The sequence below is a fragment of the Solanum stenotomum genome, chromosome 1 (genome assembly GCF_019186545.1).
Source record: "Solanum stenotomum isolate F172 chromosome 1, ASM1918654v1, whole genome shotgun sequence".
NCBI lineage: Eukaryota > Viridiplantae > Streptophyta > Magnoliopsida > Solanales > Solanaceae > Solanum > Solanum stenotomum.
In genome coordinates, this window is record NC_064282.1 from 37,443,739 (window position 1) to 37,466,089 (window position 22,351).

Consider the following 22,351-nt stretch of genomic DNA (forward strand, 5'->3'; position numbering starts at 1 on the left):
ACATGTTTGGTAGTAAGAATTTATTATCTGCTGCAGTAGACAATAGCTGCCTGTAAAAGGTCCAGACTGCAGGGGTCTAAGTTTCTCTCTCGGTATAGTTAACCAATAGTCAGAAGATGTTATAGAATTATATAAAGGATGTATACATAAAAAAATATACTTGTGTATATATGAATGTGAAAAATCATGATGCATTTGCTTGGGAGGAACTGTACTCTCATTTCCTTCTTCAATTTGGCCCAAGTATCAATCCTTGGTCGACCAACACTTTCATCATCCAAATTCCGAGACCGCCACCAACGTTTAGCATCACTGGACAAATACATGGAAGCAATGTTCAACTTGTCGTCCTCCGCAATTCGGCTTGTTTTGAAGTATTGTTCCACGTCCCTAATGAAGTTTTCCAGTTCCTTGGCACTTCTTGTACCACTGAAAGACTTAGGTTAAGGGAACTTTAGTTTAGAGACATCCCCACCTGTCGGTTTAGAAGCAGCAACGGTCATTCGCAACACCTTCATCTCTGCGTGAAGGTTTTTGTCTTCCTTCAGCAGTCCGTCGATCTGTAGTGCTGCTGCTTTACGAAAATTAAGACCTTCTAGCAGTTGGTCTTCAGCATCAACACAATATTGATTCAACTCTGTCGGAAATGCCTCAAATTCCGTTCTCAAGCCATTAATTTGGGTGAACAGATCCAAAAACGTAGGATCAGTCCCGTGCCAATCCCTTATACCAACAAATGCCTCTATATTGCGCACCAATTCTTGTAGTTCTGTGTTCGTCATCATCTCGTACGTCTTATGCTTTGATACCAATTGATACGGGCTCGATTTTTTCGTCTAACACCACTGCACAGCACCTGCAATGCTTGCAAACTTCAGCCTATCAATACACTCGAATCTGTCTAACACTTAAGAGTTTTCTTTTACTTTTAGGCAATGTACTATATTGAGGAACACTCAGACGTTTACAGGATGAATCCCAACCTTTATTAATATGTATTCAGCAAAGGAAAGGCTTCATGAATTCGACCAAGGGACAGAACACTCTCCTGCTTGCTTTAGCCGAATTTCCACCCCATTTTAAATCTACACATGGCAGTTACAAAAAGTTACAAAACTGCCAAGTGTCTAACACATGTCATGGCCAAATCTGTCCAAATAAAACTAACTCTAACAGCTCTTTACAATTCGAATTCAAATAAACACAATACATGAGCCTAGCACATATTATTTATTTGCCTTAGCCGAATTGCATCTGCCCATACTTAGAATATTTCAGCCGTCTCCCAGCCTTAGTTTTATTTCTTCAATTCTGCCAACTTGTTCCAACACTGATCAAGCTTTGTCTTGCCATCGTCAAGTCTACACAGCCTTGCCTTGTCAAGCCCACATGCTGTCCTGCCTTGCCTTCATCAAATTCTGACAACCTTGTCTTGTCAAGTCAGCACGCTGCCTTGCCTTGTCTTGCCGATACCACTGTTTGCATGTATGCCCCTAAGGTGCCATACGCCTGTCGTTGTCATCATGCCCAAGTCTGCCAAGCCAACACTCTAGCATCCTTGGTCCTAAGTCTGCCTTCCCAACACTCCAACATACTTAGTCTTTTCACATCCAAGCTGCTTAGCCAACACTCCAGCATCTTGAACACTTCGCTGCACTCCAACACTTAGTCGCACACCCGCATTGTTTTCCCATGCCCATGCCAAGTCCAATGCCAAGTCCTTGTCATGTCAGTACCGACGTCGCATAGCTATTCTAGGGGTCTAACAACCTCCCACTAGCAGTATGTAGCAGGTAACCCTTTCCACCAAGTCTTGGACAGATTGGATGTTCTTTGATTTTTTAAATTCGTCATTCTAAGAAGTCATTTCCTGTAAGTATGATCATCAAAGTGCACTTGTATAAGCCCCACACCATGCAAAGCGAAGCCCGGTATTTAAGTGGAGAAGGATAGAGGGGCGGGCCCATTATCCACCGCGTTTAGAAGGCTGTGATTGGTCCAAAGGGCGGGTCACAGACGGATTTCTAGGTTATAAAAAAAAAAATAAAGAAAAAAAGTGCACTTGTATATCAGTGAGATCATAGGGGGTGGAGTTTGGTTCTTATGGGTGTGCTTAATCTTTTATTTTTTGTTCCGGTTTCTCCTCGAGTAAACCTGTAATTCCTTTGTATGTTCCATGTACTTGTCATTAATTGAGTCATGAAAAGGCTTTATTGTCTCAATTTTTTCATTTAAATTATTTAACTCGTTATCTCGTACCTTATCTAGGTTTTGATTACCAAAAGTACTATTTCTATCGGGATTCGTAAGGACTTGGTGAAAAATAAAAACCTGTAGTCATGAAAAAAAGCTCTCAGGAACACTTCCCCAAAACTCTCTCTCCTATTTTCTAGGAGAGAGAGCACCCTCTTTCTGGCAGGTCGCCTGAAAACTACCAACCTCATCCTCCCCTCAGCTATCTCTTTCTGCAATAGCTTTCTCCCTTCCTTAACTTCAGCTCCCTTCCACAGACATGGGGGAAAATAGGATTTATTTCCATGCTGGTTTCAAGTCATTTGATATTACCACTTGGACATCTGGCGAGGAAGTCTGGTTTGATTGGGTGGAGCGCAGTAGAAACATGATGAGAAGAATAACTCTCAGCAAAGAAGTGATGGAGTGGATCTGTTTTGTCTTGAAAGAAGCCTCAAACGACAACAAGAATTTTGTGAGGAGATGGAGAATTAAGGACCAAATGGCAGAGTATTTTAGTACAAGGAAGTTTAATGCTCATGGAAGATTTATGAGTCTTTTGTCTCTAAAAGGAGTGGACAGAGCAGTAGTTATACTGCTAGAAGCTTTCAATGCTGGTTGGAAAGACATTGCACTCAAGATAGGAAACTTCATTATTTACTCACCACCAAGAACATTAATAGCTCCTCACAGAATGGTTGATACTAACCACTCGTATGCCAAGGTTGTTGAGAACAGTAAATGGCTTTCATCTACCTCTGAAGCTCCAGAAAGCAAAAGGCAGGAGGTTTCCACTATTGCTACAATTGAGTATGGCAGAGGTTTGCTTGGAAGATGTATCACAGGAAACTTTGGCAATCTTGGCTCTGAGATGCCTACCCTCTGCGAGGTTAGGAAATGGGCATCGTCAACTTGGAAGAAAGTTTTTGGGGTTAACATCTACGAGATGATAGACAACACTTTCCTTTTTGAATTCCCCAATAGGAATATGGCTGAGCAGACACTTCAAGGAGGGTGGACCTGGAAGAAATCTAGGGTTCGTTGGGAATGGTGGAACCCTATAACTAGGTGCACTCCGGCGGCACAGAAGAGCAAAACGACTTGGATCAGAGCGATTGGGATACCTCTTCACTTATGGTCGCATGAAACTTTTCGACAATTTGTAGACCTTTGTGGTGGCTGGAAATCGACGGAGGAAGAGACTGGTTTGAAGAATCACCTTAAATGGGCTCGAATCGAAGTAAAGGGGGATGGCCGAAACGTCCCAAGTGAAGTAACTATCTCGGAAGAGGGTCTAAATTTCTTTATCCCGATCTGGGTGGAAAGAAAACCTAGTTTTCAAAGAACTCCGGTGGTGTCTCTGGTGCCTGGAGATGAAAAACTCAATGGCACAATTTTTTTTTTTGTCCAGCAGTCCGTAGAGTCCTATGAGGTAATAGACTCTGTTGGACAGTTGACAACTATTGACTGGAGGGGTCAGGGTCACGTCGGAGTGGATATTTCAAATTTTAATCCCCAGGTGGGGTCACGTGAGGAGCATGGGAATTATTTGGGAGTTACATTGAACCCTTTGGGCCATCTTGACAGCAATAATTGTATTGTGCCTGATCCAGCCCAATTTATTTACAACAATATTGTGGAGGAACCCATTAATGAAAGAAGGGACATGCTCCTAGTAGAACTCACGTCGAGTAAGCCCCTTTTGAATCAGTCTGACAATCTATGTGGGACTTTGCAGATGGCATCGATAGATGGCAAAGCTCCAGACAGAGAAATCGATGGCAACATGCAAGTGGTACCTGGGGAATAAGAAGGGAGTTTCAATGCCGAGGGGAAAGGAGACACGAGAGGGGAGATTCGAATCCAGGAACAACAACAATTATCAATCTTTGACCCGTCAATCAATGGGGATCTGTGGGAAGTAGAAGATGTATCTCCACTACAAGCAGAACAGAAAGAAGCAGTTCTGGAAAAGCAGTCGGAAGCAACTGCCTGGGTTAGACAAAATTTGCTAAGACTCAGTAAGATGTTCGCAATTGATTTTAAAGGCCATGAGAAGGAAACTCTTGAACTACTTATGCAAATTGATGGGAGTAGGCAAGCAAGAAGAATGGAACCAATTACAGATATCAAGAAAATCAGAAGCAAAGGCTCGCTAGAACTGAAAAATCTGATCACCTTTGATGTAAAATTCAAAAGTGGTGGAGGCAGATCAAAGGGGAAGGGGAAAACTCAGAATGACCAATGAAGCGAAAAATAGTTTCATGGAATGTGAGGGGATTGAATGATCAGGGGAAGAAAAGAATCGTCAAGAGCCAACTTTTAGACTGGAAAGCAGACATACTATGTCTGCAAGAAACAAAGTTAGAAGGAAACTGTCAGGATCACATTAAACAGATTGGGGGAGGAAGATGGACAAGGTTTGCTTGTCTGGAAGCTAGTGGTACCAGAGGAGGAATGATAATGATGTGGGATTGTAGGGTCTGGAAGGGAGAAGTGTTACAGATAGGAGCCTATTCCCTAACCTGTAAATTTGAGGCAGTTCTGCAGGAATTTTCTTGCCATATCTCTAGTATATACGCACCTAATGGAAAGATAGAAAGGAGGTTACTTTGGGATGAATTGGGGGCAGTGAGAGGATTGATAGAAAGTCCTTGGGCTATCTGTGGAGACTTTAATGTCTGCAGATTTCACTCTGAAAAAAGAACTGCAACAGAAGAACTTCAGCAATGGTGGAGTTCTCCGACTTCATAGATGATATGGAATTGGTCGATGCACAGTGGGAAGATGGCTCTTTCACATGGTTTAAGGGAGACAATCAAGAGGCTGCATCAAGGATAGACAGATTTCTTCTCTCTTCTGAATGGGATGGAAGTTTCAGTAACATAAAACAAGTGCCTTTGCAAAGGCTGGTTTCTGATCATGTGCCTATTGCACTTCAATGTGGTAGCTGGGAGGTCCCAAAATCCTATTTCAAATTCCAGAATTGGTGGTTAACAAAAGAAGGTTTTGTGGACAAAGTTAGTGATTGGTGGAATTCTTTTGAGTTCTCGGCGAGACCTGATTACATCTTAGCCTCCAAACTTAAAGCCCTCAAAGAAAAGCTAAAGGAATGGAGTAGGAGTGATCAAGGGAGTCTGAAACTTCAAAAGTCAAGATTGCTTAACCAAATGGCAGATCTGGATTCAATTCTGGATTCCAGGATCATGACAGAAGAGGAAATTGCTAAAAAAGCTGAGTTATATTGGAACTGGAAGAAGTCCTAAAAAATGAGGAGAGTGTATGGAGACAGAAATCAAGGGCACTATGGCTCAACGAAGGCGATAAAAACACCAAGTTTTTTCATCAATCAGCAAATGCCCATAAGCGATACAACCACATTGACAAACTAGGTGCAAGGGGAGACTATTGTGGAACCAGCAAGAATAAAAGAAGAGATAGTCAAATTCTATAATAAGCTTTACACAGAGGAGGTAGAATGGAGGCCTATTGGGAACATCAGCAACTGCCCTAGAATTACGGAAGCTGAAAAAGAAGTTTTGCAGGGAGAATTTGAAGAACAAGAAGTTTATAACTGTCTCAAGATATGTGCAGCAGACAGCCCCAGGCCCAGACGGTTATATTATGGGATTTTACATCAAGTGTTGGGAGGTTCTGAAGTACGATATCATGCAAGCTTTCCATAACTTCCATTCTAAGGAGATGTTTGAAAAAAGTTTCAATGCTACTTATATAGCCCTGATACCCAAGAAGAAAGGGGCAAAAAAGTTGAAAGTTTCAGACCGATTAGTCTAGTAGGGAGTTTCTACAAATTGGTCTCCAAAGTTTTGACAGAAAAGTTGAAAAAGGTGGTGGACACATTGGTAGACTCACAACAAATGGCTTTTATTAGAGGCAGACAAACTATGGATGCTGTGTTGATAGCCAATGAGGCAGTCGATTCAAGAATTTCTCAAAAGAAACCTGGCATTCTATGTAAACTTGACATTGAGAAAGCCTATGATCATGTCAATTGGGAATTCATCTTGCAAGTCCTTAGGCAAATAGGTTTTGGTGCTAAATGGGTCAACTGGGTGAAGTTTTGTATCTCAACAGTGAAGTTCTCCATTCTTGTCAATGGTGGCCCTGAAGGTTTTTTCAATGCTCAGAGAGGGATCAGACAAGGGGACCCCATGTCTCCGTTTTTGTTCATTTTAGCCATGGAAGGTCTTAACAACATGGTAAAGGTGGCCATTACTAATGGATGGATCAGAGGTTTTGAGGTGGCTAAAAACAATAACCAAAGAATGGAAATCACTCATCTTCAGTACGCTGATGACACTTTAATATTTTGTGGGGCAGAAGAGGAACAACTGAAGTACTTGAGAGTGATACTAATTCTGTTTGAGGCCATCTCAGGCCTTCACATCAATTGGAGGAAGAGCCACATTTATCCTATCAATCATGTGCCTGATATGGAGCTGCTGGCTATAATCCTAGGTGGTGAAGTGGGTAACCTACCAACAATATACTTAGGTATGCCTTTGGGAGCAAAATCTAATTCCAAAGGGATCTGGGACTCAGTATTGGAGACGTGTGAGAAGAAATTGACAAGGTGGAAATCTCAGTATTTGTCCCTTGGAGGTAGACTCACTCTGATTAATGCTGTCTTGGATGCTTTGCCTACTTATATGCTCTCCCTATTCCCAATCCCTCCCGGAGTTATTCAAAGGCTGGACAAGGTCAGGAGATCCTTCCCGTGGCAAGGGAATAAAGAAAAAAGAGCTTTTCATCTAGTCAAGTGGAAGGAAATCACCAGAAGTAAGAGCCAAGGGGGTCGGCATCAGGAATCTGAAGCGTCATAGCAAAGCTTTGAAGCTTAAATGGCTCTGGAGATATTCACAGGCACCTCAAACATTATGGAGCAGAGTCATAAAGAGTAAGTACGGGGAAGAGGACAACTGGGTCTCCAAGGAGGTCAATACTCCATATGGAATTAGTCTTTGGAGGACTATCAGATGCTACTGGCCTTTTCTCAAAAATCACTCCCACATCAGAGTGGTTAATGGGAACAAGACTAGATTTTGGAAAGACAAATGGATTGGGACAAGGAGCCTTATAGGCATGTTCCCAGATTTATTTGTTGTAGCCTTAGACCAGCATAAAACAGTTGCCGAGATGTGGACACAACAAGGGTGGGACCTTAGATTTAGAAGAATGTTGAATGATTGGGAGATACCTAGACTTGCGGAACTGTTCAACTAGTTGGAGAGTTTTCAAGGTTTGCAAGAAGGTGCAGATTGCCTATGGTGGAGTGGACATGTAAGTGGAGCATATAAGGTCAACTCAGGGTATAGGGTTTTGAATCAAGTAGAGCCACATATTACTAACTGGCCTTGGAAGCATATTTGGAGGACTAACATACCTTACAAAGTATCTTGTTTCTGGCTTCTAGCTAAAGAAGCAATTTTGACACATGAAAATTTGATCAAAAGGAACATTGCTCTCTGCTCTAGATGTTTCCTTTGCGAAAAGGAAGCTGAGACAGTAAACCATTTGTTTCTACACTGCAGTATTACTGATCAACTATGGAAGATATTCATCAATCTCAGAGGCATAGCCTGGACAATGCCAAGCAAGATTGCTGACACTCTTTTTAGCTGGGAGGAAGCAGGAGCGGGTGCAGGAAACAAAGAGAGATGGAGGATCATCCCATCATGTATTTGGTGGACTATTTGGAAGGAAAGAAATGATAGGTGTTTTGAGGATAGGAGGAGTTTATATTAAGCTAAATTGCATTTTGCTTTTCTGTTTTTGGTGCACTAAACTGTATTCTAGTGACACTGAATCAATCTTAGATGTCCTAGGCACCATTTAGGATTGGTCTCATATCTGGTATATTATGTATCTCTTCCACTTGTAAATTGGTTTTTTCAGTACTACCTAAGTACTGGTTTTAATACAAAGATACCTTACTCAAAAAAAAAAGAAGTACTATTTCTATCACGAAACCTAGAACATTTTGATTCTCACATATTAGGTCAATAGGATCCTTATTATTACTGTAATCTATGTTACATTTCTCCCCTTGAAGATGAGTTCCAAAAAGCAGTTGATATTTTAAAAAAGTGACATCCATTATGATAATAATCTTCCTAGTATTTGGTTCATAACACTTGAATCCCTTTTGACTAGGGGCATAGCCAACAAAAATACATTTCTTAGCATGTAAATCAAGTTTATTCCTATTATGATCACGGACATGAAAAAGTATACTACACCCAAAGATTCTGAAAGATAGATCAATGGTCAATCTAGAAGTAGGAAAGTATGTCATGACATAATGATATGGGTTTTAAAACCTAAAACACGGGAACACATGCTATTACTAAGATAGGTAGTTGTCAAAAGAGCTTCTCTCCAAAGAAATTTAGGGATTCCACTTGTGAATATTAAGGTTCTAGTTACTTCCATAAGATGACTATTTTTCCTCAATACGTAACTCCATTTTGTTGGGATGTATCATGACAAGAACTTTGGTGCACTATTCCTTGGAAGTGAAAAAATTGCCTAGTTGGTCATTAAAAAACTCTTTCATTCTCACTCCGAAATACTTGAATCTTCTCATGAAATTTTATCTCAACATAAATAGAAGCCTCCAATGTATGTTTTAATTTCCCTTTGTCTTTCAATTGGTACACCCAACTAAGTTTAGTGTGATAATGTATGAAATTCAAAAACCACCTTTTTCCATTTACAATTGCTACCCTAGAAGGCCCCTAAACAATGGATTAAGTTAAAGTGTTTTGTGGGCATGATATTTTTGAGAAGAAAAGAATGAAAGGCGATGTTAAGCCATTTCACAAAATTTACATTGGAAAGAAACAAACTTTTATTAATAAAGTAAAGAGGTAATAAGAGTTTCAAATAATGAAAACTAGGATGTACACGTCTATAGTGCCATAACACAAGTTTGTTATCAACTAGAACAAAGTTCAAACAAGGTGAACTAAAATTTATTGAATAGTCACCATCTTCAAGAAAATACACCTTTAGACTCTCTAGCATTGCCAATCGTCCTGCCCGAAACCTTGTCTTCACATACACATGAAATTGAGTCAAAGATAGCACAACAATTAAGGTTTCGAGTCAATTTTACTGATGGAGACAAGATTGAAAGAAAATTTTGGATCATGGACATCAAAAAGAGTCAAAAGAGGGGTTAATTTGATAGTTCTTTTCCAGCAATTGCTGAGAAGGAACCACCATCAACTCTGAATTCTCTATTTCCTGCATAAGGAGTACAAGTTGAGAGAAAATGGGACTATTTCAAAAAAAAAAAAAAAAAAAGTTGAGAGAAAATGGGAATTCCATGTCATGTGATCAGGTGCTCAAAAAAACAGATGGTACAATACCTGTTTGGGAAAAAAACAAGTGAGAGTGGAATGATCAGGTTTACTGGTTTGTAGTTGAGATTGGAGAAGTTCAGTAGCTCTAGTTGCTCCTTGGTGAATGGTGACATTTTTGGAGAAGGTTTCAACCCTGATTCTTCGAGAGCGACCTGGTACTCTAGAAGACCCAGCTGCCACTGTTGTCTGCCCCTTTACTCTTCCAGTTATGCAATTTCCAGAGGATTTTCTAGCAGGTTTCACGAGTGCCACTATATTTGCAAAAATCGCACCATGACTTCTTTTTCTTGTGATTTCATTTTTCGCAGCAACTAGAGCGAGTGTGCCAGTATTTTTTGCAAAGATCACACGTCTTCTTTTTCATATCATTTTCATTTTTGTAGCAACTTGAGCAGAAGAATCTATATTTTTTGCTTCCAAATTGGAGTATGTTTTTAGCATAACATTCCTCCTTGTTTCTTCTCGCCTAATCCTTCAAAGTGGGCTGGGTCTTTTCTAAGAATTTGTGAAAGAAGTTTGTAGAATTCTTAGTTCAATCTTACTAGAAATTTTCCTTTTTCATTTCTCATACGCTAGCTGTGAGAAATATAAGGAAAGAATATTATTGAATTGTTGTTGTAATAATTACATAGAGAACCCTATTTATAGACACTATATAATACAATTCCTTACCAAATAGGAGACTATAAACTATTCCTAGTTTGTGTAGGATTGTGTTTTCCTATTCTATTTTAACACTCCCCCTCAAGCACCAGCATACAAATTATATGTACCTAGCTTGTTACAAATGTAATTAATACGAGGACCGGTAAGAGACTTGGTGGAGATATCTGCAAGTTGATCATTTGACTTCACAAATTTGGTAACAATATCTCCTGAGAGTATCTTTTCTCTTACAAAGTGACAATCAATCTCAATGTGCTTAGTCCTCTCATGAAACACTGGATTTGATGCGATATGAAGGGCCCCTTGATTATCACACACAAGTTCCATATGACCGGTTTCTCCAAACTTCAGTTCTCCAAGCAACTGTTTGATCCAAACCAGCTCACAAGTTGCTACAACGATTGCTCGATATTCTGCTTCTGCATTAGATCGAGCAACCACACTTTGTTTCTTACTCTTCCATGACACCAAATTACCTCCAACTAAAACACAATATCCGGATGTAGAACGTCTATCAAAAGGTGATTCTGCCCAATCAGCGTCTGTAAATCCGGTGATATGCTCATGGCCTTGATCCTCGAAGAGTAGTCCTTTACCAAGAGCTGACTTTATATATTGCAGAATAGGAACAACTGCATCCCAATGACCATCACAAGGAGAAGTCATTAACTGACTTACAATACTCACATGAAAAGAGATGTCCGGTCTAGTCACAGTGAGGTAATTCAACTTTCCAACCAACCGTCTATACCTTTCAGGATTACTGAGTTGCTCCCCTGTCCTGGAAGGAGTTTAACATTTGGATCCATAGGAGTGTCAATGGGTTTACATCCCATCATTCCTGTCTCCTCAAGAATGTCTAAAGCATACTTGCGTTGAGAAATAACAATACCTGATCTAGACTGAGCAACCTCAATACCAAGAAAATACTTCAATCTGCCAAGGTCTTTAGTTTGGAAATGCTGAAAGAGATACTGCTTCAAATTAGCGATACCAACTTGATCATTGCCGGTGATAACGATATCATCAACGTAAACAACCAAATAAATACATAGATTTGGTGCTGAATGCCGATAAAACACAGAGTGATCAGCGCCACTACGAGTCATGCCAAACTTCTGAATTACTGTGCTGAACTTTCCAAACCAAGCTCGAGGAGACTGTTTCAGACCATATAGTGACTGACGCAATCGACATACAAGGCTTCTAGACTCCCCCTAGCAACAAAACCAGGTGGTTGCTCCATATAGAATTCTTCCTCAAGATCACCATGCAGAAAAGCATTCTTAATCTCCAACTGATGAAGAGGCCAATGAAGAACGACAACCATAGATAGAAAAAGACGGACTGATGCTATTTTGGCCACAAGAGCGAAAGTGTCACTATAATCTAGCCCAAATATTTGAGTATACCCTTTAGCAACAAGGTGAGCCTTAAGCCGATCGACTTGACCATCTGGACCAATTTTGACCGCATAAACCCAACGACAACCAATAGTAGACTTACCTGTAGGAAGGGAGACAGCTCCCAAGTACCACTCGAATGTAAAGCAGATATCTCATCAATCATAGCTTGCCTCCATCCAGAATGAGAAAGTGCTTCTCCTGTAGTCTTAGGGATGGAAATAGAGGACAAAGATGATACAAAGGCATAATCGGGTGAAGATAAACGATGATAACTCAAGAAAGTATAATGGGGATTAGTATTTCGAGTAGATCGTATACCTTTTTGAAGTGCAATCGATTGGCTAGCAGGGGGCAAGGCCACAGTGGGAGCAGGGTCCGACACATGACATGAATCATATGAGACTATTGTTGGACGTGGACGTCGATGATAAGTTAGGAGTGGTGGCACTATAACTGGAGATGGAGAAGATACCGTAGGTCCCTCAAAAGTCGGTACATGTAAGACCTGAGGTATGGGTAAGACCTCAGAGATATCAAGATGATCAGAAGATGTGTAGTAAGGTTGAGATTCAAAGAATCTTACATCGGCAGACATAAAATATCGGCGGAGATCATGTGAATAGCAACAATACCCTTTTTGAACTCGAGAGTAACCAAGAAAGACACATTTAAGAGCACGAGGGGCTAATTTATCTTTTCCTGGGGCTAAGGTATGAACAAATCATGTGCTCCCAAATACATGAGGAGGGATAGAATAAAGATGTGACTGTGGATATAGTATGGAATGTGGAACCTGGTTCGAAATAGAAGATGAGGGCATTCTATTAATTAAATAACAAGATGAAAGGACTGCATCACCCCAAAAACGCAGCGGAACATGGGATTCAATGAGGAGAGTGCGAGCAGTTTCAATGAGATGCCTATTCTTTCTTTCCGCTACACCATTTTGTTGAAAAAACTGGCCGAAAAGTGTCGCACGCGCCGGCACGTGATGCGCGTGGTGACGTGACCCTGGAACTCCTGGTGGCGCGTGAGGGCGCGTGACTCGGTGAAACTCAGAGGAGCTCACTGGGGTTTGCTCGCCTGAGTGTTCCGCACCTCATGGTGGTGTGGGTTGTCGCACTACACTTGTAAAACGAGACAACAATGCAAACCAACCATTGACAGTCACCGGATTCTGACTTTTTTTTTCTCTCACCAATGCTCCAAGTGAGAAATATAAGGAAAGAATATTATTGAATTGTTGTTGTAATAATTACATAGAGAACCCTATTTATAGACACTATATAATACAATTCCTTACCAAATAGGAGTCTATAAACTATTCCTAGTTTGTGTAGGATTGTGTTTTCCTATTCTATTCTAACACTAGCCTTAGGACATTCCCATTCATCATTATAACATTTATCTAATTCTTTCCATATAGAAACCATCTTATTATAGTAATAACACCTCTCTCCCCCTGCCTTCCTTTCTACAATCTGACAAACATTTTCTACATCAGAGTAAGTCTCTCTAGCAGCTCCCCAAACATCTTAACAGTGGGGAGAAACAAATATGGTTTACCTATGGCGGCAGGTTCCATTGAGTTTAATTGCCAAGCGATTACCATTGAGTTTTGTGATCTCCATGCATTCATTTTCGGGTCTCTTGGTGAAGGCCTTCTTGTCTATCTAGTTAGGTGTCCAAGTTTCCGTTGACCATCAATTACCAAACAGACAGATCGTGCCCATTCCAAATTATTCTTGCCATTCAACTTGTGACAAGTAAGTTAAAATGATAAATGAGAGGAATCGTCACTTTGACTCATAGTTGTCTTGGTCGGAACTTTGTTGATAGAACTCTTAGCTTCTATTGATGCTGCTAGGTGAAGTTGCCCTGTAAATGTTGTTTAGAGCCTGTTTGGATTGACTTATTTTTATCAAATTTCAGCTTATGCTAAGGGCTTATAGGAACTTTTTTGATTTAAGCAAACACTCTAAAAGTGGTTAATAGTTATTTTGCTTAAAGCCACTTAAAATAAGCCAATCCAAACAGGCTCTTAATGATGAACAACACAAGAATAAAATAGCTCTGATACATGTAAGTTATGGTACCAAGAATAAAGTTGTTTTGATATCATATGATATGGAAACACTATGGCAATAGAGATGACGAAATAAACTAGAAGTTTGATTCTTGATTTTAGGATTTTTGAAATCAAAAGATGATTTAAACTGATCTAATTTCCTAAATACTTAACATTAGATCTGATTTTATCGGATCAATTAGATCCTACAAATTAAATCCGATTATGATCAAATATTCACAAAACAACTATATCTGCCCTTATTCGAACAAATAACTAGATCTACTAATAACTAAATAGTGAATACGGAAGAGGTATCAGTAATGGGCAAAATGAATATGAGCAAAAGGAAATTAGACCATAATGAAGAAGGGGAAAACACATTTTAATTACCATTAAAAGTATAGACTTTAGCAATTCGACCTAATTTTTTTACCCACTAATACCTATTTACAATAGTCACCATTAAATAATTACCTTGAGTTGAGGGTCTATCAGAAACAACTTCTCTACCTTTGAGGTAGGAGTAAGGTCTGCGTATATTCTAACCTTCCTAGACCCCATTTTGTGGGACTACACTGGTCGCTAGGTATGTTGTTGTACCTTTTTCTTTTCTATCTCAACGTCAATTTTGCTTGAAGTGTAGGAACTTCAAATGAAGAGAACCATTCTTTTGTTTCTTTGGGTGAGGTAGGTCACATCCCTCATTTCCGTAGATTCTCTTCAAATGAATCTTGTATGGAAGAACTTAACTCTTCAGTAGCCACATATTTTTCCTTTTTAATGTATTCATACAAGGCTCTCAAACTATTTTGGAAACCTCTTTCAAATTGTGTCACATAAGCAATGGAATATCACAAGCCACCAGAAATATTTTCCACAATATTTATCTTTAGTCTCTAAGGAATTTAGAATAAAATATTTTCCATCAATGTTGTGTCCAAATGCACACACAAGTGTTCGTGGTCAAACGAGTAATATAGTGACTCTTAAGAGTTGGACTATCAAATCCAAACGACTTATGACCAGCAAATAAACAATTCCACTTGTAACTATAAGTACTCGCAAGTGTGTACATAGAGTTTGAATTGTGTACTAGACTAGTAATTGCTCATCTGGGAACTCCTAATGAATTTGCCCTTCTTCACGCACATGCAGTGAACTTTCTTACCTGGATAACTGGTCTGCAATTTTATTCTTTGTACCTTTTCTATTCTTGATCTCCGGATCAAATTCTTGCAGTAGTAAGATCCACCTAATAAGCCTCGGTTTCACATCCTTTTTGTTGAATAGGTACCTAATAGTTGCATGGACAGTGTGAACAATAACTTTGGTACCCACCAAATATGATCTGAACTTGTCAAATGCAAAGACCAAGGCAAGCATCTCTTTTTCAGTCACTGTGTAGTTATAACAGAAAGGAAAAGAAATAAATAAAGAGTAGAAATCAACTCCTTCCCTTTGCATGTTTCCCAGGAGGGATGGAGGGAGAATAATGCTAAATATTGCCTTTTCTTTGCATAGTCGTCTTAATGCTTGAGTAGAATCTTATTGGTTTTGAACATGCATGACCACCTCCAGGAGAGAAGTGATGTCTTAGGCTCTGAAGTGGCTTCCAAGAAGATTAGCAGATCGAGATGGAGGAAGCGCAAGCGACGACAAAGCAGAACTGTAAGAATAGCTGAGGATGGAAGAATGGAAAATGGCAGTCAGTGTGGCATGCGACAAGAATACCAGTCTTCGGAAGAAGCAAAACCAAATGTGTTGTTGAAACCGGCAGCAACGTGACATTGAGGCACCATTATGAAGGTGTTTACTTTGGTGGACCAAGTACTATGCAATTTCAGTCATCATCTGAGCTTCGCATATCAAATGTTTGGCTGAACCCTACAACTTTCATGAATCATATTAGTGGATGCTCACACCACCCAGCTCTCTAACCAATGTCCACAATAAATTTTCGTTCAGGAGAGCAGAATTGAAAACTCAATTATTCTGCAATGATCTATACGGAAGGTTCCTAACAAGAAGCAACTATAACTCAAAACAGTTGAAGGCCCAGTACTGTTCTGTTTTCTTTCTGATCAATTGCATTAACCGGCAGTAACAAAATATTATTGGAAACCCATTACCTTGATAATTGAAGGATATTGTGAAAGTGCAAGGTGGCTGAGAATACAGCGAGCCTTTGATTTTCAATAATTAGTTAACATTTCTTTGTCAATCAAAAAAAGAAGTTAGTTAGTTAGTTTAAGGAATAATCATTATTTCTACATTAAGTTCCTTCAGAAAGCACTGCAAAACACCATTAAGGAGCATAGTTCAAGTTGTAACCAGCAGGTATAAATTTTACCAACAATCCTTGTTTCAAATATTGCTACGATTTGCTTATTCTCATTCATCTGGTTCTGCCAGTCTTTTTTTAATCGGTTGGTAAATTAACTGTCTATATACTCTTTTCCTCTGGATGATGAAGAAAGTTAGTTTTCTTGTGTGCTCTTTTTATTCTTCAATTCTTTCTAGTTGAATATTTTTTGGATGTTGTAGATTCTGTAGAAGTATATAGTATAGTACTTTCAGTTAAATGTCAAACCTTGTCTATTCCAATGTGCGCTGTTATCACTGCAGATCACTATATTTAAGTGTATTCAGTCAGTTATTATCGAACTTATATTTAGGAGTAACAAAAGGCGCAAAGAGAATATTACTATCGTATCAGTATATATATAACTAGTAAAATTACCCGCGCTTCGCGTGGATTTAATATTACGAAATTTATAAAATAATACTTAAAACCTATCGGTCATTAAAACTAAAACACTATATTATTTTACATACAATATTACGAAGTAACAAACATTAATAATGTAAAGGAAAATAAAAATTATAACATCTTATCAGTTATCCTTAATAACATAAGCATAAATTAATGACTGTAAATATACATACCAAGATCTGTAACATAAGCAATGGTGTCAGTGAGCCACTCAACAGGAACAAAGTATACGAATATTTAATTGTGCAAAAGAAGAAGAAAAAGAAGTTCAGAATTTTCGTTGTTTTAAAATGAGAGGAAATCCCTCTATTTATAAACAACAAAGGTTAATGTGAACAAATGTTTATTGTGCCTTATCGGAAAGGTTACAACTATTTGAAAAAGTTGCAACCCTTTGGAAAGGTCACAACCTTTCACAAAAGTCACAACTGTTCATAAGAGTCGCAACTCTTCATTAAAGTCGCAACATTTCATAAAAATCACAACTTTTCATAAAAATCGCATTTTCATTAAAGGGGAAGACTAGTTTTGGAAATAAATAAATAAAAAGAGAATTGTGGTTTGTGGTGGCGCCACGTAGGCGGACCTAGGTTTATATATATATATATATATATATATATATATATATGATTACGAAACATTGTTTGAGCTATATCATGACATGAAAAGCCATATATATTCTGTATAGACTGTAATAAAAGAAGATAGTGTGTTTCTATTTCAAGTTTAAGTCTATTTCAAATTTAAGTCTATAGTGGACTCTGCACATAGAAAACTAAAGTGGTTGGAAAAGGGAGATACAATTATTTCCCCTATAGAAAAAAATAAAAAATAAAAAGGCGTTAAAAGTAGATTTTTTTGCACCTGTGGGGTGATTTTTAATTTTGACCCCATATATAATTTTTAATTTTTCGTTCCTACTACTCATTCAATGGAAATTGTGGACAAAAATATTCTTATTTATGATCTAATTTTTCTAGGCACAAGTCTAGCGAACTTTTGCCCCGCTGGATATAAGTTTCGTACGAATTAAGTTAAAGTGGGATGTTGTGTCCAAACGGGCACACAAATACACATGATCATATTAGTAATCGGATGTTAAGTCCAAATATCGTATCCATTAGTTAACTACAATATTTATTAAATTTAACTAATGTTAATTATCAATTCAAAGCAGTAAGTCCCAAAGTTATTATTTTTAATTAACTAAACTAAAAATAAAATGAAAATAACTAATGAACAATTAACCAAACAAAGATCATATTTTTATACAAACAAAAAATGAAATCGATCTAGAATTGTGAATTCTTCAATCATGTTGAGCAAAATCACTTGAACTGACTTTGATTTTTTATCGTGTTACTAGTTGCATGTTAATGTCACTTATTGAGCATCATGCCGATAACTCTAAGACTACTCAACTATTTCTAATGCCTATATTTACACGATCGTCAGTCGATAGTGAAGTATATATATATATATATATATAGGCCTAATGAACACCCCGCATGTGAAGAAATCTTATTCAAAGTTTGAAATTCGAATTTGAAGTCCGACTTCTCAGCTATAAATAAGAGACCATTTGCCAACAACAAGGGACAATATATATACTACCTTAAAAGCATGAACTCCTAAAATGAATGTTGAATTACTATAATACCTCCAATTAAAAATACTCAATTTGTTTTATTTATTAATTTAATTATTTGTATTATATTAAATGTAGATACCCTTTCATCTTAAAGAATTGTGATTTTCTCAACGAGATGTGACTTTTCCAAAGGGTTGCAACTTTTTTGATGGGTTTTGACATTTTCGATGAGTTGTGACTTTTTCGAAAGGTTGTGATTTTTTCAAAGGATTGTGACTTTTCTGAAGGGTTGTGCCTTTTCCGATGAGTTGTGACTTTTGCAAAAGGTTGTGATTTTTCCGGTGAGCAGTGACTTTTACGAAAGGTTGTAACTTTTCTGATAAGGAACAATTAGCACATCTTAATACTACTATTTGTTAGCTATAAATAGAGGGTTTCCTCTCACTTTTAAACTACGATTTATAAAGTTTTCTACTCTTCTTCTTCTTAAAAAATCTCAGGGTTATTTGTAATAGTTGATTAAGTTCAAAATTCAATGAAATTCGAGGTACCACATAAGAAAGAGTTGGTGAACAATTATAGCAAATCATTCATAAATTCACACTTGTATTTTTTCTTACGATTTCCATGAGTTAACAATGATGAAATGTTGTGGTAAAGACAATAATAATAAACAAATATGAATATGATTTGAGCAAGATATTTCTTCTTTGGTTTTTTTATTTTTTATTTTTTTACCCTCAAATGAAGTAGTTTCTTTCTGATTTTGCTGGAACAACGAGCATCAACGTAGTCCATTGAATCATTAGTTTTGATGTTAAATCCACTATTTCAAAAATAGATTTTCACTTTTACTTATAATATGATAATATAGACATGATAATAATTATTTTTTAAGAGATATGTAAGTAAATATGAACGAAGAAAGAAGAAAGTAAAGTGTTGGAGACGAGATTTTAATCAAATGGAACTCTATAGTTAATATAGTATGAACATATATTTTCATCTTCCTTCTTCATTGGCAATGTATCGTTCCATATAACTTTTTCCTATTATTTTGTGTTCATTTTAATTTGAGAAAATTTTATGTTTGACATTTTCTATGAGTTGTGACTTTTTCGAAAAGTTGTGATTTTTCAAAGGGTTGTGACTTTTCCGAAGGGTTGTGCCTTTTTCGATGAGTTGTGACTTTTGCAAAAGGTTGTGATTTTTCAGATGAGCAATGACTTTTACAAAAGGTTGTAACTTTTCTGACAAGGAATAATTAGCAGCTATTAATATACTATTTGTTAGCTATAAATAGAGGGTTCCCTCTCACTTTTAAACTACGATATTTGAAAATTTTCTACTCTTCTTCTTCTTCTTAAAAAATCTCAGGGTTATTTTTAACAGTTGATTAAGTTAAAAATTTAAAGAAATTCGAGGTACCACATAGGAAAGAGTTGGTGAACAAATTGTAGAAAATCATACATAAATTCACACTCGTATTTTTTCTTATGATTTCCATGAGTTAACAGTGACGAAATGTTGTGGGAAAGATAATAATAATAAACAAATATGAATAAAGTCATATGATTTGGGTAAGATATTTCTTCTTCGGTTTTTTATTTTTTATTTTTTTACCCTTAAATGAAGCAGTTTCTTTCTAATTTTGCTAAAACAACGAGCATCAACGTAGTCCATTGAATCATTTATTTTGATGTTGAATCCACTATTTCAAAAACAGATTTTCACTTTTACTTATAATATGATACTATAGACATGATTATAATTATTTTTAATGGATATGTAAGTAAAAGTGAACGAAGAAAGTAAAGTGTTGGTGACAAGATATTTTAATCAAATGGAACTCTATAGTGAATATAACATGAACATATATTTTCGTCTTCCTTCTTCATTGGCTATATATCCTTCCATATATTTTTTTCATATTGTTTTGTGTTCATTTTAATTTGAGAAAATTTTATGTTTGACATTTTCGATGAGTTGTGACTTTCCCGAAAGGTTGTGATTTTTTCAAAGGGTTGTGACTTTTCCGATGAGTTGTGACTTTTGCAAAAGATTGTGATTTTTTCGATGAACAATGACTTTCATAAATAATACTACTACTAAAGAGATGTCACTTTTTCCCGATATTTAAACTTTGAATGTATTTTGAAATGTTTCAATAATATCTGATCATTTTGATCTCAAAATGCAAGTTACTCTATAACAATCTATATTAATCATTTTCAAACACTTGTCCTATGTTCTTTAAATTATAATTGTTTACTAAAAAAATTTAATTTAGTAATATTAATTCTATTTTACAACATCGTATACTATATATACGATTCACACATGCAACGCACGTGCCGTGAAACTAGTATATATATATATATATATATATATATATATATATATATATTTCTTCTGTATCAACCAAGCCAGGCCAACAAATATATTTCTATGCATGTTAGCGAATCAATTACCCCTCCCTATGGAGTTCAAGACCAAGTTGTAGTACTTTCTCTCATTATGTAATTTCCTCTTTCGAGTCCAATTTGTCATAGACATTATTTAAAAGATGATCAAACAATCAAATAATTAAGATGAAAAAGAATTAAGTAACCGCACGAGCCGTAACACATGTCAATTCAAATTTATGTAACAACAATTATGCAACTACCATAACTTAGAACGAGAAGTTTAGCTCCACACAAACATGAGAAGTTACAACAATAATCCAAAGAAAAACATAAAAAATAAATGACATACAGAAGAACCAATTTTCTTTGACTTCTAAGATGATTTCTAGCTTTTTCTGGGTCAAAAATTGTGTTCCAAAATGTTCTTAATAATATTAAGAGTAGAAAACATCCTAAAAAAAAAACTAAATCTAAAACTAATTAGAAAGAATCAGAACAAAGTTGGCGAGCCGTGGACCACATAGTGCCTAGCGACGCAGTAGGGCATTCCTCTAGCAGCTCAATTTACCTTGTTGTCATCTTGAATTCCTTTGTTGGGCCATTTTTATTGTCTTAATTTGGGGGAATAATGAAAATGATTTTGTCCCTCATTTATTCTCCCTTTTTTTTAAAGTAGTTTTTTGGTCTAGAGACCTTTTATTAAATAATCAAAGTGACCCAATCAAACATCGACCCAAGGTCCAAAATCAAATACCTAGGTTTCCTAAAATCATCTTTGTCTATCCCTATTAGGAAAGCAATAGTCCACTGAGCTCTCCACCTTCTTTCCCTAAAATGACATTGTGTTTCCTTAATCCCAGCTTTGTGGCTCCTTCTCATCTTCAAGATCAATCTTGCCTTGCCATGTTGGAAACTAATATCTCTTTTGCCCCTCGCTTTTGTGTTATTTTCATTTTGTTCTCCCCTAATCGATGTTGCATCTGAGTAGATGGTCGGGGTTTATTCTCAATGGACCAACGACAAACACTGCTTAGAGCTCTCTATGATGATGTGAATCTTTCTGTTACCCCTGGTTCGATCTTCAAGATGAACAACTCTACCTCTGGACCTACTTTTGCAGCTTCAAAACTGTAGTTTCTATTATTATGTTGTAAATAAGCTCCTTTCATATTTATTGTTGAGTTGTTACTGTTTTCCTCTCTGTTGCTGCCTTTGTTATCCTTACTGCTGAATGTTTATCTTTATCTTCCTAATTCTTAATGTTGGTATTTGTGCTTTGTTGCTGTTTATCTATCTCCTGATGTGTATTGAAAGGTCCCTAAAGGTTGTATACTCTCTTGTATATTGTGAGTCCATCACCTCTTTTGCTAGTAGATCTGGCACACTTTTAGTTTCTCTAAATGTATGGATAATTGTAGCATTTAGTCCTTGTACCTTTTCCTTACCCTTTCTCCTTTTTCCACCAATTCCCATGGTATCTTCCATTGTCCCCTTATCATATTCACTAAACTCAAAGAGTCTATTTCTATTATGATCTCTATTAGCTTCTTTTTCCAACAATACTCCAATGCTTCATAAATTCCTAAAGATTCTTCCTCAATATTAGTGGTATTATTCACCCCTGCAGCTCTTGCATAAATTAGACCCTCCTATGAATTTCTTATGCAGAATTCATATGAATTTGGTCCTAGATTACTTCTTGATGCTCCATCTGCATTGCATTTCAACTTTTGTATGTTAGGGAATAGTGTAGTTTTGGCTTGTACCTCCTCAACCTTCTAGTTATATCTGACCATTCGGTTGACTCCAAATATAT

At 37.1% G+C, this 22,351-nt stretch overlaps 1 pseudogene; it reads left to right on the forward strand.

Annotated features, from left to right (window-relative positions):
* The window catches only part of LOC125873436 (uncharacterized), a 33,987-nt pseudogene extending 18,120 nt beyond the window's left edge, over nucleotides 1-15,867 (forward strand).
* Nucleotides 15,868-22,351: the final 6,484 nt, after the last annotated feature.